This window comes from Uranotaenia lowii, chromosome 3 (genome assembly GCF_029784155.1).
Source record: "Uranotaenia lowii strain MFRU-FL chromosome 3, ASM2978415v1, whole genome shotgun sequence".
In the NCBI taxonomy this organism is placed as follows: Eukaryota; Metazoa; Arthropoda; class Insecta; order Diptera; family Culicidae; genus Uranotaenia; species Uranotaenia lowii.
Genome location: NC_073693.1, coordinates 279438942 through 279458624, shown reverse-complemented (window position 1 = coordinate 279458624; position 19683 = coordinate 279438942). Strand labels below are relative to the sequence as shown.

Here is a 19683-nt window from a genome sequence, read left to right as displayed (position 1 = left end):
CACCCTAAAGCACAGCTCGAAGCTGGCTCGAAGCAGAGTAGCTTCGATGCAGCTGAACGCTTCTTGCTGTGGAGACCAACTTATAGGACCCTCCCGAACAAGAAAACTTTTCGGTTTGGGGGATTCCACCAGATCTTTGGGTTGGCCTTTTTGCACTCGGATTTGCTGCTCTTTTTCGGCATCGCCTGGAACCGATTGCAGCAAACCTTCTGGGCACATTTCTTCTTGGGAGCGTTGTTTGCTTTGGAACGTGCCATCCAGGTGAAATTTTTTAAAAACAAAAAATTATAATAAACATTAATAATAAATGTCTCAAAAAAAGCATATAGAACAAGAGTACAGGAAAAAATATTGAATAAAAGTTTCGTCATTTGGTATATTTTTATAATTTAATCCAAAGTACACCTAATCCAATTTAGAAATATAATAATTTACAACATGCATTCCTTATACTCTGATAAATCACAATTTGCTAACAACCTCATCGACCTGTCTGACCCAATGTTTCCGTAGAAAATCTGTCACAACGGGTGCCACCAATTCCGGATCGGTCAAATGAATGTGATGGGAACCTTTCAGATACTTCACGCGGAACATGGAATTTCGCTTCTTAAGTATGGCGACCATTTCATCGAAGCCTTCTTTGGAACCAGGATAGGGTGAATCGATGGCCTTGATCACCAGCTGTGGCACCTTGATTTGCTTTGTCAGAGCGTAGTTCACTTTATCCGACCATCCGGAAATGTTGTTGTACTTTATTCGGTTATCACGATCAAAATAATATTTGCCGGGAAATTTCTTGGACGGTTTGATGTTTCTTTGCAGTAAATATGGACCAGTTTCTCTCGTTACAGACAGATTCCATGGTTCCTTCAAACAAACGATCCAGCATGTCCTCATACGTGTAGGCTGGTGGTTCCGATCTTTCGCGATTCCTTTTATCGGCTTCAAGCAACTTATTGGCCATCACAGTAGCCCAAGAAATAAATCTTTTCGGGTAATATGACTGCGGTTTAAGGGCATCAATTCCAATCAGAAACTCCACCTTATCTGGAAACATTGACGTGAACATGAAAGCTATGATTGCTCCCATAGAATGCCCCATCATTGCCATCTTATCCCACCGATATTCGTTCATTATGTGCAACAGAGGCGGAAACGGCACTGGTATTGAATCCGGAACAAGTTTCCGTTCTTCGGGATAATAAAGAGAAAAAAACAGCTCGAACGCAATTTTCGCGGTATAGAAATAAACCAACCATCTGATATTTGTTTACATCGGGAAGCACGTGCTGTCAAAATTCATGATAGTATTGGTGAGAGCGCAAGCAACACCGAATATTTTCAGAGTGTTCCACCGTCCACTTTATGGTGCACTACCAGTGGACTACTCATCCTGAAAACGAGCATGAAAACAGCAAAAAGTGCACTACCGGTAGTGCCCCGGTGCACCACCACACGAAAACGAATTCTCTATTAGAGTTAAGAAAAAAGGAATATCTTCGAGGAAACATCAAGTTTCATTAAGATCCTGTTTGTGTTTGTGTTGGTTATCCCAGTTTTGAAGCCTTATAACATTTTTATCTTAACTCTTATCGAAATGCGGTCTACGGATGAAATATGTATATGTCATAGTTTAAACTTCCAGAAAAACTGTATTCATAAGAAATTGGTCTAAAGAAACCGAAGTAATTGATGAAAAGGTGGTTTTTCATGCTCTTCCCATACAAAATGTATCAAAATCCCAAACAAACTTCAGGCTCTTTAAGCGACCCCTTCCTGTGGTCCGATCTGGCCCACATTTGGCATGGGACCTTACTAAGCCCAGGATAAATTTTAGCCTGCAGAGCATAATTTTTTCAAAAGTCGGGTCATTTGGGGTAGTCTAGTGCCCAATCTTTATTCAAACAAATAAAAGTTTGAAAAATTTAGTTTTTTTTCAAATAAAAAGATGGATTAACGAATTCTACCTCAAAAATTTTGATTTTCTTTATTATTTAGTAAATCAATAAAAAACCTTTGTAACGAAAAATAAATCAATGAATAAAACATTTTTTTTCATTTAAAAGATTACTAAATCCAAGCTTTATTTCTAGAATCCACTTCCAATGGTATTTCATTGACCCTAACCAAGATTTACAATGACCATTACTTTTCGTAAACTTGATACATTTCCAGATTCAATAAAAAAAAAGACCAAAATAATATAGAAAATTCTTAACTTGCTGTCTTTATTTCTCATAAATCATACTTAAAATTATAATTTTATCGATCTAGATTCGATTCAATTTATGGAAAAACTATCATCGAATGCTTCTACACTAAAATATTTAAACATGACCGACAATTGTTGTTAAAAGATTTACTTAAAACGTCGCACACAGGAGTATTTTACCCCAAATCCTGGCCAAAACCTCGAAATTAAACTTTGAGAAAAATTATTTTTTTATAGGTTTGTTGTTAGATAGTTGTTTTATATTAGTATTGTCGATTTTAAACCATCGTAATAGTGAGTTCGTAATGGCATAACTCGAAACATTGATGTATCAAAATTATTAATTTTGTCTTACAAAATTTGGTGTAAACACGTACAATTACAGACTGCGTAACACGCAGAATAATGTGACTATTAACAAAAGTCTTTCTACAAATCTTCAGTTTTAATATGATCAATAAATTGTGGTTGAAATTGCGTTCATTTCTTGATAAACACATGTAGTAGAGAAGCTAAACAAAAAAATGCAATGTTTTTTTAACAAACCTATATTGTTTTTTTACAAATTAGTGTTGAAGTTTATCTTCCGGGCTCCGCCGGGAAAAATTTCACATAACATACGAATGCTTTTAACTTCTTAAAACATGTCCAAAAGAAAAATCTTGCGCATACTTGCGAACTCGAGCTATTTTCAATTTTGAAATCTAAAAATTTGAGCGATTTTTGTCCCTAATTTGGTTTCAGATAGCGAGCATGCCATGCATTTACTTTGTGTTTCACAAACTTTTTTAATTGCGTTGATTTGTTTGTTGAAAAAATAGCATTTTTCATCATTTCTGATAGTTGCTTCGAATTTACTTGAAAACAAACATTTTATAAGGGTGCAGCAAGTGACCCAAAAAGACCAAAATTAAGAAATTTGAAATTTTGGTTAAAAATGAGTTGTGTATACTTGAATACAACGAAAAAAAGATTTTTAATCATTTTAAAGAGAAAAACAGGTTTTGGCCAACTTTTTCCAGTACTCCTATGTGCGTCGTTAACACTTTTTCTACTACCATTTTTTTCAAAAAATTGACAGGCATCTTAAAAAAAGTTTAATTTTCAAAAGGTACAGATATAGATTTTTTTAAGTGAGCTGATACAGATTTTTAAATCCATGTGGCAACCCTGCTCGCATCCCAGCAGGCACCACGGGGAGGTTGAGATAGGAGTTGTGAATTAGAGACATTTTGGTGCCTCGTTTATCCACCATTTGTTAGCCTTCTTACTTCAGCTTGATGGTTAACTTCCCGGCCTTATCGGTAAAAATAACTTTCTTTAAGTAAAAATTGGAAAATATATTTAGTAGACTGCCCAAAATTTGTATGGGAAATTTCAAGCTTGTGAGATGTTATGCGCTGCAGGCTTAAATTGATCCTATCCATACAAACTTCCCGTGATTCGATCTGGCCCAAATTTGGCATGAGACCTTGTACTAGACCTAGGATCAATTTAAGCCTGCAGCGCATAACTTTTTCAAATGTCGGGTAATTTGGGGCACTCTAATATACAGGTCAATCATTCGAAGAATTAATAAATGTTTTAAATAAGTATTGTTGGATAGATTTGATGTAATCTCAACCAATGCAGTAGTTCAGGAATAGTGTTTGCTCCATTTAATACACGTGACAATTAAATGATCCTTCATTCAGTAACATTTTTATTTGGTAAAAAAATGATTTATTGCATTCTCATTGGTTCGTCTGAAATCTTTAAATTCTTATTTTAGGATTTTTCGATGGTTGAAAACAAAAGTTGAAACCGAGACGTCGGGAATATCACCTGAATTTTTCGAAATTTTTGTTTTGTTTTATTCCAGCGTTTCCATTCAATTACGCCAGTCGGGCTTCATTACTTGTCAAATTAGCTTACTGATATAAACAGATCCGGTCCCTTCCCAGCAGCACGCTTCTGCAACCCGTCTCGTAATCCAATAAGTATGTGCTTGAAGAAGATTATTTCCTGGAAACATCTGCGGCCACTTCACCGTGAGTGAAAAATGGGAAAACTTTTACCCCCTCAAGATTGTTGTCGTTTTTTTTAAGAACGAAATAAGCAAAAAATCTACTCTCAGAGAAGAATAAGCCGGAAGCTATACATAGAATTTGCTGAAAAAAACCGAAAAACAACTCCCCAGAGGGGGGAAAATTTGAGTCAATATCTTCATTCATTATCACTTTCGTCGAAAGTTGAAGATTCGGAACGGATGGTGGTGGTTGGGGAAAAAATTGTGACTTGTGACTTCATCGACTTCATCATCGTCATAATTCAGGCAGGAGCCGAAGGTTAGCGAACCGAAAGAATAGCAAATGTTGCAAGAAAAAAAAGCGATCAGAAAAACGAGATAAATTGCGAATCATCCGCTAAAAGTTCGAAACGTGTTTCTGTCGAGGGAACGATGGGAAAATATTGCCTCGACTTTCGATGGCTTCTGCTGGCTGCTTTGTGCGAGAATCTTTAGTTGGAAAAGTTTTTTCTCGGGGTGAAACCGCAAAAATATGATAAAAAGATAGTTTATCGGATTTTGTTCTTCAACCGCAGTCAATCGTTTTTCTACAAACTTTTTTCCAAGTTGAACTCTTAAGAAAGCAATCGCTGCAAAACTGGTAGCGGAAACCATTAATTCTTATCGAAAATTCAAAGTTTTTTCTAGTTTGAATTGTTGGACTATGCCATGAGTTAACATTGTTCAAGTTTCAGTTAAAAAAAACTCAAACCCGAGCTATAATTTTGATATTTCATTCAAAGCCACAATTTCATTCGAGAACAGAAAATCCCGCTGAACATCAAAGGGAACCCCACAACGTTTGATTCTATTGTTCGAATTTAATTCCACACACAAACTTCATCAGTTCAATAGTAGGTTCCCACCTACTGATTCTGACGGATGCTGAATCGAATCATTCGTCCTCGTCGCCATTGTGGAAAAACGGGCACGGTTTCAGATTTACAGCTGAAATGTTTCGAACATTTCAGGCCAGCTGTCAGCTAGAATTTATTGGAGCGAATAGTTTAGTTTTGTAGGTAGCTGATGAAAGGTTTATTTTTTTTTTTGGGAAAAAGGGTTTCTAATCATCGAAAACTGTAAAATGTCAAATCAATGCAGGACAAAAGCGTAAAAATTTCGCTTTTTGTTCAAGTTAGATTTTTTTAGATTTATTTCAGAGCATTTCATTTCTCAGATTTAGATATGTTCACCCATAGAAGAGGTTGCAAAAAACCAATGCCTATTGGTAAATCTCTGTGCCGATAATGTGCTGAAATATGCACTCTGCCGAAGACGGTATCTTTGAAAAAGCACAACTGGCACAAGGACTGGAGCTCCCAGCCAAAATGATTCATGACCACTACATTCAAGCGAAACAAGAAAAACATTTTATGGGATTCCCTTCCCATTGGATAATTCATCCCAGGAACAAAAAAAAATTAAAAGAAAAACCACAGCGCCGTAGGGAGAGTCGAACTCAAAATCACCAACTATATCGTCTTGCTAGTCAGACATCTTAACCAGTGCACAATGGGGAAAAAAGTGTACAAATCGCGAAGAAATTCAAAATCTTTCGTCACCCATGAACCAAATCTATGAATTTTCCTTTTGTGAGAATTTCTGGAGAATCGATTAGACATATGTATTTTGAAACATCGCACAAGCTTACGAACGGAGATACAGTGCCTTTTTAACCCCTAATTCCCCTATATTTTGTAAACATTCCAGAAAAACACTGATTTGAACTAGAGAATATTGAACGAAAACAGACCTATCGTATATCATTTTTTCTGAGGAATCAAATGAAGTGTTTTAGCCACCGCACGCTTCAGAAAATGGAGTTATGGCTGTTTTTAACCCTCTATTCCCCTATATTTATCAATTATTTCAGAAACAAGCCTGTTCGGACTTGAAAATTTTGAACCAAATGTGTTGTACCTTGTGTGTTTTTTTTTACCGAGAAATCGATTGAAGGCTGTTTGAGCCACCGCACACTTCGAAAAATTACGTTATGGCTGTTTTACCTTCAATTCCCTTCAATTTTTCAAATTGTTAAGAAAATACATGTTCGGACTTAAAAATTTTGAATCTACTGGGACGTGTCTTATAAGATTTTTTTCCAAGAAATCCAATAAAGCCTGTTTAGCCTCCAACGAAATATCCAGCGGACTTCGGAAAATGGAGCTATGGCTGTTTTACCTTTAATTCCCCTACATTTTTCAAATTGTTAAGAAAACGCATGTTCGGACTTGAAAGATTGGAATCTATTGGGTGGGACGTATCTTGTGTGATTTTTTCCGAGGAATCCAATGAAGGCTATTTGAGACACCGCACGCTTTGAAAATGGAGTTATGACTGTTTTTACTCTCAATTTCCCTACATTTTTCAATGATTTTAGAAAAAAGCATGTTCGGACTTGAAAATTTAGGAAATGGATTGTACCCTATGTAATTTATTCCAAGGAATTCAACGAGGCCTATTTGAGCCACCTTACGGATTGGAAACAGGAGTTATGGCTGTTTTGACCCTCAATTCCCCTACATTTTTCAACTATTTAACAAGTTTAAAAAAACTGGGCATTTTTAGGACTTATTTTCGAAGTAATGATTTCAATTGCATAACTATTAATATAAATGAACTTAAACCCGAATTAAGAGATTCTCTTAGAATCACATTTTTAAACTATTCTTTAAGTTTGCATTTTTCAATGAAAACTGCTATAGGGAACATAATTCACCAAACCCTCCCATGAGGCAGTTTTTCCTACGGCCTTGTTCAGGATTAAAAAAATCGAATATTTCCGATTAACTGCTTTCTTTAAAACATAATTTTCATGATAGTAGTTGTTGTTAGTAAATTATTGAAGACTTAGAATACAATTTACGGCCGCTACAATTGATGAAATATGATGTTTTTCATATGTCACACATGTTTTACATTTTTCCAGATTTTGTTTTTCTGATTCTGCTTATACTTAATCAGCAAAATTAATGAAATGGCCGGTGTCAAAAATTCGTTGAGGAAAAAAAATCTAAATTCAATTTTAAATGATGGTTTGGTGTTTCATTTTGATTTAATCCCGACTAATAGTCAACGATCTGGAATATTACTCCTGATACTAATTTCTGAATCTGGGTTCTAATACATTATTTATTTTTTTTTCATCTTGATTGCATTTTCTAAATTTAGAGGTCTTTATATCAAATCTGTTTGAGAATGTTAATTTGAGTTAGAAAAAAATATGATTCAAGCTCTGATTTTTTTTCAGACAATTAGAATTCCAAATATAGATTTATTCTCAAATTTTCAAGAAAAAACTCTTTATAATGAATTGAATTCAAATTGGTTTGTGCTTTCATTAGTTATTAATGGTTGGAATCACTTAAAATTGTATAATTTTAAATTTTTCAAACACCTTAAATTTTACACAAGGGAATATCACTTTTCTTTCCTATGTTTCAGTAACCGATTTTCGAACCATTTGCCAGAATTTGTCTAAAGATTGATACGGTCAAAATTTGTTCAAGGGAAAACGCGTGTAAATCAGTGAAATCGTTTATTTGAAAAATTAAATTAAATTTCTTTTTCAAGTTTAATTAGTATAAAATTCAGGAAAAACATTCAGTTAGGCTTCCGGTTTTCCAAATCCGAATTGCCGGGCCTTACGCTTAACCCCTGCCATCAGATTTTGTACAGCCACCTTTCCACCTTCTTCGCCGCAGAAAGTCAGTTTGCTTTGAACTGCTGCTCGTCCTGAGCAATTTATTTGGTCTTTTTTAGGTTCCGCTTGACAATAGCCCAGTATTTCTCAATTGGGCGGAGCTCTGGAGGGTTGGAAGGGTTCTTGTCCTTGGAAACCACCTGCACGTTGTTGGCGGCGTACCACTCCATGGCCTTTTTACCGTAATGGCAAGATGCCAAATCCGACCAAAACAGTAAGGAACAACCATGTTTCTTCAGGAAAGGCAGCAGACGTTTATTTAAACACTCCTTCACGTAAATTTCTTGGATGACAGTCCCGGAAGCTTTGAAAATGCTGCTTTTCAAGCCACAGGTACAGATGGTTTGCCAAACCGGATATTTCTTCGCGAACTTTGACAGTTTCATGTGCTTGAAAATATCTGCTACCTTTCCCCTTCCTTTTGCCGTATAAAACTCCTGTCCCGGAAGCTGCTTGTAGTCGGCTTTGACGTAGGTTTCGTCGTCCATTACCACGCAGTCAAACTTCGTCAGCATCGTCGTGTACAGCCTCCGGGATAGCGCTTTGGCCTTCGTATTTTGTTTATCATCGCGATTTAGAGTCACTACCTTCTTGTAAGTCATAGTCCGGCTCGTTTTTTGGCTCGATGCACGGTTGTAGACGATACACCCAGCTTATTTGCGGCATCTCGGAGAGGGAGGTTAGGGTTTCGCTTGAAACTACCGGCAACTCTCTTTGTCGTCTCAGCGTTTTTGATTTCCCCCGATCCAGACTTCCTGGCTGTCGACAAACGTTCCCCAAACACTTTAATTAAATTTGTAACGGTAGATTTGGCAACTTTTAGCGATTTTGCAGCTTGGCGTGCGAGTAGCTCGGATTTTCGCGATGCGCGAGCAAAATTTTGATACGCTGCTCTTCTTCCTTGGACGGCATTTTGACAACTGAAGAATGAATGCCAAAATCAAAATAGGAGCAACATTCTACACACACACACCTTCAAAATGGGTGTTCAGGTTTTTTAAATGCAAAATTGAAAGAAATACGTCAAGTTGATGTTGACCAAAGTTTGACCGTATCACCCTTTATTAGCTCTTGTTTTGGTGAAACGGCGTGTAGAAATTTTGAAATTGATCGATTTTTAGTTAAATCGACCATTGATAACTCATGAACCAGAAAGCCTACATAAAAAAACTGATTTTAAATTTATTTATCATCTTATTTTCAATCGAGGATTCGGATTTTGCCTTGATATGATAGATTCAGAGATATATAGCTTTAAAAAAAATAAATTTTTCAATTTTGAGAAATTGAAATAAGTATCACTACAACTATTTCCGACACCACTAAAGAAAATCTTCGACTATTTGATTTAAAGATTTTTGTGTATAAAAGAACTTTGTTTAAAACTGTAAAACGATTGAACTGTTGAGTTGAGAAAGATCTAATATTCAATTTAAGTTAAAATTTCTTAAAAATTTCGTCAAAATTTCGGTACTTTGCTAAATCGGTTAAAATAAACAATCAGAAAACTTCTATAACTTTTTTCTCAGATTTCAAAATTACTCGGGATCTTTGGGAAAGTTGATCATTGAATTCAAATCTTCAATTTCCAAATCATTCTAATGTTCTACAGAATGGGTGGCCAACATTTTCACAGGCGGACCAAATTTCAGAAATGAGATTGACTGGTGGGCCATTGGTTGATGTCATGTAAGAGTTATAACTTTACTAACTTGCGGCACAAACAATAATAGATTTTTGAAACTCTATAAAAACGTTGCCCTAGGTCACATCGAGTATACACTCATCTAGATAATTCTTTTTTGTTCCATACATATTTTTAAAAATTATGCTTCATGTGATAAATAGTAGAAATTAAACGCCATACGATGTGAATTATACTTCTGAGCTTATGTGTGTACGTCAATCTTTAAAGGGATTTAAAACCTCCTCGGGTTATCCATCCCAGAACTGTCAAATCGCGCGGTTACAATGAACATTGAATCAATTTTATGGTCTCCAGATATGAAAAAAATGTGCACCCATTTCTTAAAGTTTTCAAATTTACCGTTCTCCTTAGACAAATTTGATGGATAAATAAAAAAACACAGAATAGAACTGTTGGAAAAAAGTAACGTTCACAAGCATTTTGACATTTTTTTTTTTATTTTTTTTTATTTACAAGTAGCTTTATTAAGGCATTTAACTCATAAAGTTTTTTTTTTTTGCCGAGTATTCACTTTCACTTTTATGTGGTGTTAGTAAGAGGGGGGCCGTAATCGTCGCGGCTACTCAACTGTTAATTGATTAACTAAGAGGGAGGGAAAGAGGATTGTGTAGGGTCACTCTCGAGAACAGATTTCCGTCTTTGGTCGGTGGTGGCTTCCTGTAGCGTGGTTTCGTAAGCTACCGCAGGTATTGTGTTCCTGGCCAGCCTTCATTCCGGTGTTATCGAACCGGTCGGACGAGAGGTTGTTCTAATGAATAGACGAAAAGAGCATTAGATAGAGTAAAGACAGAGAGGAAGAGGACTAAACGACCAAGTCAGACATTTTAAGATATTTGTATATAGGGTACAAATATTCAAGATCTAAGTTTGCCAAGATGTCTCGAATTGGAACCCCAGGTAGTTTACTTCGGGCCCTAAGGGTATCCAGTAGCCAAGCCCTCGATCGATCAAACCGTTCACACGTCCACACAACATGATCAATGTCGTGGTAGCCATCCCCACAAACACAAACATTGCTTGTAACTAGTTGTATACGAAACAAATGTGCGTCAAGCCGGCAGTGATTTGACATGAGCCGAGAAACCACGCGAATGAAATCGCGACTCATGTTAAAATGCTTAAACCATGCCTTCGTCGGAACCTTAGGGATAATCGTATGGAACCAACGTCCCTTTGTGCCATTATCCCAGCTAGACTGCCAAGCGTTAATCGCTAAAGTGCGAGGTATTGAAAAATATTCATTGTAAGTTATTATCCTCTCAAAAATTTCACCTTGTAACGCGCCCACCTTAGCCAATGAATCCGCATTCTCATTGCCTTGAATAAGACAATGAGACGGGATCCAAGCTAAGGTAATCCTGTACGAATTTTCGATCAAAGCGCCCAATATCCCTGAAATTTCCAGCAAAAAATGGGAAGAGCGCTTCATCAGTTTCATCGATCGAATCGCCTCAACGGAGCTGAGACTATCCGAATAGATGAAATAGTGGTCTACGGGCAGTGTGCGAATGTGTTCTAAGCTACAATAAATTGCGGCTAATTCAGCAACGTAAACGGAGCATGACTCTCGAAGCTTGAACGAAGCTTCAAAGCGCTCATTGTGCACTGCGAAACCAGTCGCGCCGTCGATTCTAGAACCATCAGTAAAGAACATTTTTGTAGGGTCAATTTCACGTACTTTTGATGCAAAGATTGAAGGAATGACGTTGGGTCGGACGTGATCTGGTATTCCACGGATGTCAGCGGTCATGGACAGATCGAATCTTATCAAGGAACTGCTAATCGGGTAAAAGTGACTCGTGTCCGAATTTAATAAAGAAGGATTTATTTCTAATTGACTAAAAGTTTCATAATTGTTTACATATTTTACTAGCGGATAAATATTCATAAGCCTTTCCAAATTTTCTATCACCAAAAGATTCATAGTAACACTTCGAATTAGGAAACGTAGCGATAAATCGAAGAACCGATTTTTCAACGGCATTATTCCCGCCAGTACTTCGAGACACATCGTATGTGTCGACTGCATACAACCCATGGCAATACGCAAACAACGATACTGTATTCGTTCTAGTTTAATCAAGTGGGTTTGCGCGGCGGACCCAAAGCAAAAGCTTCCGTATTCTATGACCGACAGTATCGTTGTTTGGTATAACCTGATGAGGTCCTGTGGATGAGCACCCCACCAGGTTCCAGTAATCGTTCGAAGAAAATTGATTCTCTTTTGGCATTTTTGAGTCAAGTACCTAATATGTTTTCCCCAGAGGCATTTAGAGTCGAACCAGACACCCAAATATTTAAAACTAAGAGATTGAGTTAGAGTTCTACCCATCATAAGGAGCTCTATTTGAGGAGGGGAATGCTTCCTTGAAAAAACTACTAACTCGGTTTTACTAGGCGAAAACTCGATGCCTAGATTCCTGGCCCAATGTGATAAATTATTTAGAGTTTCTTGTAGCGGAGGTTTAATTTGAGTGCCTTTTTTACCTGTGATATGAACAACACAGTCATCCGCAAGCTGTCTTAGCGTACAATTTTGTGCCATACAAGCATCGATTTCTCGGACATAAAAGTTGTATAGCAGGGGGCTTAAACATGAGCCTTGGGGTAGACCCATGTAACTAATTCGTTCAACTTTGGTTTCTCCATGACTAAAATGCATGATTTTTTCAGACAACAGGTTATAAAGAAAATTATTCAATATTGGTGAAAGTCCGCAAGAGTTAAGATTACTAGATAGCACTTCTATGGACACCGAATCGAATGCCCCTTTGATGTCCAGAAATACTGCCCCCATCTGCTCTTTTTGGGCAAACGCCAATTGAATGTCTGATGAAAGTAATGCTAGACAGTCGTTCGTACCCTTTCCTCTACGGAATCCAAATTGTGTACTTGACAAGAGATTGTTTGATTCAACCCATTTATCCAGCCGAAAGAGAATCATTTTTTCGAGTAATTTCCGGAGACACGAGAGCATTGCGATCGGCCTATACGAATTGTAATCAGAAACTGGTTTTCCCGGTTTTTGGATGGCGATAACTTTCACCTGTCTCCATTCATGCGGCACAATGTTCATCTCTAAACACTTATTGAATAAATTCAACAAGCGTTTCTTAGCGGTATCTGGCAGATTCTTCAACAAGTTGAATTTGATTCTGTCCAGTCCGGGAGCGGAATTGTTACATGACCAGAGCGCAAGTGAAAGTTCGACCATCGAGAATTGATCCTCCGTTTCGGAACTATTCTCTGTATCCCGATAGTTTTTCGGAGCTGGTACTGCGTCTGGACAGACCTTTTTCGCGAACTGTGTCAGCCAACGACTCGAGCTTTCCTCACTTTCGTTCGAAGGTGTATGATTTCGCATGTTTCGAGCTGTTCTCCAAAGCGTGTGCAGTGACGTTTCTCGAGATAACCCATCTACGAATCGCCGCCAGTACCCACGTTTCTTGCCCCTGATCAAGTTCTTGAACTTGCGTTCCAAGGACAAGTAACGTTGGAACTTCTCTGGCAATCCAGTTCTGCGAAACTCAATAAACGCCTTGCATTTTTCACCTCGCGCGCGTGAGCAGTCTCCATCCCACCATGGAGTGGGAGGCCGTTTCTGTATCGTCGAGCTTTCATTCCGTCTGACCTGTGCCCCGATTGCACAGTCCACAATTGTCCCGGAAATAAAACTGTACTCTGCCTCCGGAGGCAGTTCATCCGTTGAGTCGATGGCTTCAATGACACCTGATGCAGGGGTGGTAGCGGTTTGACAATGAAAAAGTAGTGACTTTAGTGACCAAAATTTGAAAAAAAGTGACCAAATAGTGACTTTGAGGACCGAAAAAAGTGACCAAATTGTGACTATGTAGAACGAAAAAAGTAACTTTGAAGTACAAAAAATGTGACCAAATCAGACCCGTGCGAAGGACCCGTCAATGGGGGGGATTTTCGAAATTCAAATTTAGATAAAAATAATAACAATACCAAAAATAAAAAATTGAAAAGGAAAGGGTTTTCTTACACCGTTTGTCATTCATGTTCAACACACAAACTAAAAAAATTACTGATAAACAAAATTTTGGAAACATATTACAATGAATGTTTCAAATTTTCGATAAGTAAAGAAAGTAAGAAATAAATTAGTTTCAAAAGAATTTCTTAGCAAATTTAAAATAAATAAAATCTGAATTCTAAAATAAATGTCCAATCTTGTACAAAACTTACCATGAATAGATGTTAGGAAAATGATTATAATTGTTAATTTTTATTCATCTAAATTTGGAATTCTTTTCCTCATTTTCAACTGGAAGTTTAGTGAGAAATTCCGCTGTAATTTTTTAATTTGAATTAAAAATATTTAAACACGATTTAAATGGTGAATTACCGATAACTGAACAAGAAATGAATTTTGAACAGAATTTATTCAATGTTCGATGGTTTAATTTAGTTTGATAAAAAGAAGAATATATTTATAATTATTTTAAAAGTGCCAGTTATATAAGCCAGACATAAAACCTTTAATGAAGTTAAATCCTCCAGTTATCAAAATTTCATTTTTGAAGCTTAAATAATAACTTCATGTTCAACTACACTGACAAAGAAATGTTAGAAAATAAGTAATTACGTGAATGATAAAAACTGATGAAAAATAAAAAATTATGAGTACAAAACTTTCGTTATTAATATTGAAAGCACAAATCAAATACAAAGTTAGTTAACACTGCGTATTAAAATTTATTTTTGAAGTTGCTACTTAGAACAATTCTTCCAACTTTTTAGATTTATTTAAAAATCATGATCGATCCGAAAAGCATGATTTCATACAAAAATTATTAATAAAAACTTTTTAAATTTTCAATCGCAGGTTTTTAAGCTTTTAATTACAAGCTCTGAGTATTTTGTCTCTTTTGATTAAAATATTGGGTCCTGAAAGAATAGAAGGTTGAAATTATGATTTATTATTAAAAATTTGGAGTTAAAGGCTTATGGTTGAAGAACACGAAAATTCAGAATTAAAAAACAAGGAAACAATTGTTAAAAATATGTCTTGAAAATTTAAAAAGTTTGATTAAAAAAAATCTGGCAAGTTGAATAGAAAATTGAAAAAAAAACTGTACAATAAAATTCGGTAAATTTATTTGAAAATTGAAAAAAACAATCTGGAAATAAAAAAGAAAGTTTCAGGAAGAGTTTTTTCAATAAACATGTTTCACTATAGCCATTTTGGTGCTTATTTTTTAAAATTATTCACACTATTTACTGTCCTAAACTAGAAATTTTGTCAAATTCGGCCGAACACATTTAGTTTTGGTGATAAAGAGTTTATTACTAGTAAAATCAAACATTGACGATGATAACTGATTATGGAAAAATGTCATTACAAGTATTTTTGACATCACAGCAGAAAGTGTAAAAAAACTTGATTCTATTTAAAGCTCATCAATTCATATAAAACTTTTATTTTTAAATAATATGTTTTTGATTTGAGTTTTTGTAAAAAAAAGTGTAGAAACTTCTCTAAAGATTTTTAATTATTTTCCAAAGTCATTTCAATAACAAAAGGTGATAGAAATATTGCATACATATTTAGATTCGGGGAACCCAAATTAGTTGAAGTTACCGTTTAAATTCATTGCACCTAAGATAAATGTAAATTTTGTGGCCTTGTGTGAATTTTTAAAACCCTTTTTTTAAGTATTTAGAAGACCAAAAAACACGAAATAAAATTGAGTATGAAATTGTTTTTTTTTTTAAGAACATTTCAAATCAACATAACATTTGTTATGACATAAAAGATTTTTTTAATAAAAAAAATGGTTCGTTTCAATCTCAATTTCAGTTACACTTCTTAATAAAAACCCATTCTAAAGACGAGATAGGGTTTTTGTATATCATGTTTTCAGTTCCAATACAAAAGGTTGATTGAACTAAAAATTAAAATCTACAATCAAAGTAAGTTTCAATTCAAATAATGTCGTAGATCGAAATGTCTCAAGCTGAAATTCCGCCGGAGGCGAAAAAAATTTCTGACTGATGATCAAGTAATTTACCGTTACTACCGTCAATATTAACACGCGCAATTCAAATTACTCTTTCATTGGTTTATTTTCGGTGAAAAAAGTGACTTTTGGTGATAAAAGTGACCATTTTTCGGAAAATAGTGACTTTAGTGACCAAATGATGAAAAAAGTGACTTTTTAGTGACTGACCCAAAAAAAGTGACCAAGTCACTAAAAAGTGACTCGCTACCAGCCCTGCTGATGCATACTTTTTCCAATCTATATTCTTTGTGAGGTCATAAGGAATATTGATCTCTTCGGGTGGACTACGACCACTGGTGATAGAAATATTGATAGGCAAATGATCGCTTCCCTGAGGGTCTTGGATTACCTTCCACGTACAATCCAAGCTCAGAGAAGAAGAAGCTAAAGAAAGGTCTAAAATACTATGCTGTGATTGGGATCCATTAATTCGAGTCACTTCCCCATTGTTTAAGACAGTCATATTGAAGTCGTCGCACAGCTCATAAATAATGTTGGCACGATCATCATCACGTGAGCTACCCCAGCCCACGCCATGGGAGTTGAAATCTCCCAGAACTAACCGGGGTTCTGGGAGAAGTGAAAGAATATTCGCCAATTGGTTCCGGCTCACGCTTGAATTTGGCGGAATATATACCGAGGCTAGGCAAAGGTCTTGGCCTTTAATTCTAGCTTGGCAACTGACGACTTCAATACCTGGAGATGGTTGTAGTGGAATACGATAGAAAGAGTGGCATTTCTTGATCCCCAAAAGAACGCCACCTCCTCTTTGCCCATCTCGATCCAGACGAATAATATTGTGGCTATGGAAGTTGAAATCAGTGTTTGGAGAGAGCCAAGTTTCGCATAAGGCGAACACATCACAATTCAAATTGTGTACCAATACTTTAAAGGAGTCTAATTTTGGTAAAATACTTCTGCAGTTCCATTGCAATACAGAAACAATTTCTCTTACCTCAGTGGACGAGTTATTCATCAAAAGAAATTGCTTCTGCGATGAGGGTCATAGTACAAGCTTTCTTTTTCAAGACTTCTCTCAAAAGAGGTACAAACATATTAATCATAGTCCTCCAACCTGCTGGTACACTGAAAAAGTCCAAGATGAACGCAACAATTTCCGAAAATTTCATCTTACCATCAGATGAAAAGCTGGGCAAACTGTTCGACGATGGATCAGATGCAGTTTCTCTGGGAATTGTTGCATTCCTGTTAGCTACTGATGGTTCTGAATTCTGAAGGGAAGTCTGGGGTTTTGACTTACCAGAAAGTGGAGGGAAGTCCTTCGGGGACGGATTAAAACCCGGAGGTCTCTGAATAGGAGGGGTAGAATAACTATTTCCACTTTGAGGATTTTTTGTTTTATTAACTTTGCTGGCAGCTGATCGGGGTTGTGTGTTAGTTGTGCGTTTCCTTTTTGGAGCCTGTGAAACATTTTTTTTAACAAATGGCCCAGCTGATGTTCCTTCACATGGATCCTCCCCTTCGGATTCATACTCACTTAGAAGGCCAAACTGGTTCTCTGAGACGATTGGCAAAGACTTCATCAGCATGTCTCTATATGATTTCTTAGAGCGGGTTTTTAAAGAAGTCTTGATTTTTTCCCGGCGCGATATGTACTTCGGACACGCCGAGAGAGCATGAGATTCCTCGCCTGTGCAATACAAACACTTGCTTACTGCTTGTATTTCACACGAAGCTTCCGCATGCTTCTCCCCGCACTTAGAGCAGCGTGCCTGATTGCAACAGTAGGCGGCCGTATGATCCAACTGCTTGCAATTCTGGCAGAACATGACCGAAGGCACATAAAGTCTCACAGGTAGACGAACCTTCCCGATCGCAACGTAATCAGGAAGTGCAGTGCCGGAAAAGGTAACCCGAAAAGAGTTCGACAGGGAAAATGTTCTCTTTTCCCCCTCGCCTGATGCTGATTTCAGCTGACGCGCGTCCAGCACCTTGACCGTGGGGAGACCAGGGTCTTTGAATCGGCCAACCCCGGATTCCATTAGGTCATCGACGGTCAAACCCTCTTCGGTTACCACTCCGTCGATTTCCACGTCACGAGCGGGAACGTATACGCGGTATTCGATCGTAAACTTCGGGTCACAAGCAATGGCATTTGCTTCCTTCAGGCTACCAACAACAATGCGCATCTTGTGCGGTCTCATCGGCTGGTAGCTGATTACGGAAGGGTAAGAACGATCAAGGTCCCGGGCGATTGAAATCACATTGGGTGATTTCCCATTAGTTTTGGACCGGATGTAAACTACCCAAGGTCCCGTCGATTCAGGTTGGTAAACCCGACGACGAGGGGCAGTTTGAGGCAACTCATTATCTTTTTCAACGGGGGAGTTTGCTTGAGGGGTTGATGCTGGCGTGGAGTTTCCAAACACAAAAGGCATTTGTGGGAAAAGGGTCTTTGGGAGAGGAGAAGGGTCATCTTCCGTGTCCGTGAGGTACATCGGGTGGTCTTGTAATGTTTCTTTGGAAACAATTTCCTCGGAAAGAATTTCCTCGGAAATATCCTCCCGTAAAGGGGGATCTTTGCCCGTCTCGCCGTCGTCATCCATCAGCCGATGACTTTCCGAACTAATGGGCTCTGGAGGAGATGCAACCGCAATTTAAAATTAAATTAAAAAAAGAAAAAAGAAAATTTATATATAATATAAATTTCAAAAAAAAAAAAAAATCTTATAATTTATATAGTAATAATAACGAAAGAGGAAAGCTAAAGAAGAAAACCAAATAAAAAAAATAAAATAAAAACCCAAAAACTTTTTGGGAAAAAAAAAATGAACCACTCTATTAATGTGGACCACTCTATCAAACCTGATGCCAACAACGTGGTCCTTTGTTTGATGGCGAATGGATGCTGAACCAAGGCTATTGTATTCAGCCGGGATTATAATTTGCTGGGTGATTTGACGAACCAGCTACACGAGCGTTAGAATTTCACTGCCGTTCTGAACTAAGCTATCCGGTGTAACGGTACATAAGTCCGGATAATTCGGATAGCGGCACTACACGGTAGGTATAAGGGGCAAATAATGTAAACTTTTGCCACACACGCGAGAGAAAACAAACTCGACCGTCTCCAGTGAGTGATGCGAAACGAATGATTTTGACATTTGAAAGTGTAAAATACTAGTTTATAATTTGCTGGAAATCTCCGGTTACTATCAAACTAGTCCGCAATTACCTACACACTAAGATTGCAAATTTTCTCCTCGGGATAATGACTCTCCGAACCACAGGAAAAACGCTGAATTTATTCGAAGTTTGTATGGGAACCCTCCCGAATCTTGAGACGTTTCATTTCTCCTGAAATCGGGGACAAAATTTTCACGAAAGCGCATATAACCGAACAATCGTCCTGTATCATGGGAAAACTTGAGCTGTCAACCGTTCTCTGTCGCGTTTTTTTTTTTAATAGTTTATCCTTTTCTATCTTATGCGTGATATTTCGTACAGTCTCCGCCCAGGCGGTAAATCAAAGCTGGAAAAGGCGGGAGAAGGCGTTTGTTTAGGATCCAGCAGTCCAGCGGTGTTCGAATGAAACTCCATCAGGTCGAGAAACTGACCGTCGCGTTGAAGAATTCAAAAATCAACCGAATTGCTAGAGCGGAACACCAAGAGAATGACTACAAATAACCGGACGAACCAGCTGAACAGCGAAATTTCCGCTGGAATCAGCAGCATTATCGTGGTGCTGAAGCAGGTAATTTTGTGTAAATACGCATAACGAACTGAAAAAATAGTATCCTAATTTTATTTTCATGCAAAATATCGGGCACATAAATACAAACATCAGGACCAGCAGAAAATTCTTAATAATACACTATTCATCTTATTAATAAACGTCTTTTCATTTGATAAGTGTTAATTTCCTCAATATGAATCCCTAATTCCAATGTAAATATCGAAAGGAAGCAGTCTCGAGCATACAGAAGACCGTTTCGAATCTACAGGTGATTTTGACATTTGTTT

The 19683-nt window shown here is 37.1% G+C and overlaps 1 pseudogene; it reads right to left on the bottom strand.

Moving 5' to 3' along the window:
* Nucleotides 1–462: 462 nt before the first annotated feature.
* LOC129753484 (probable serine hydrolase) lies at nt 463–18266 on the bottom strand (annotated as a pseudogene).
* Nucleotides 18267–19683: the final 1417 nt, after the last annotated feature.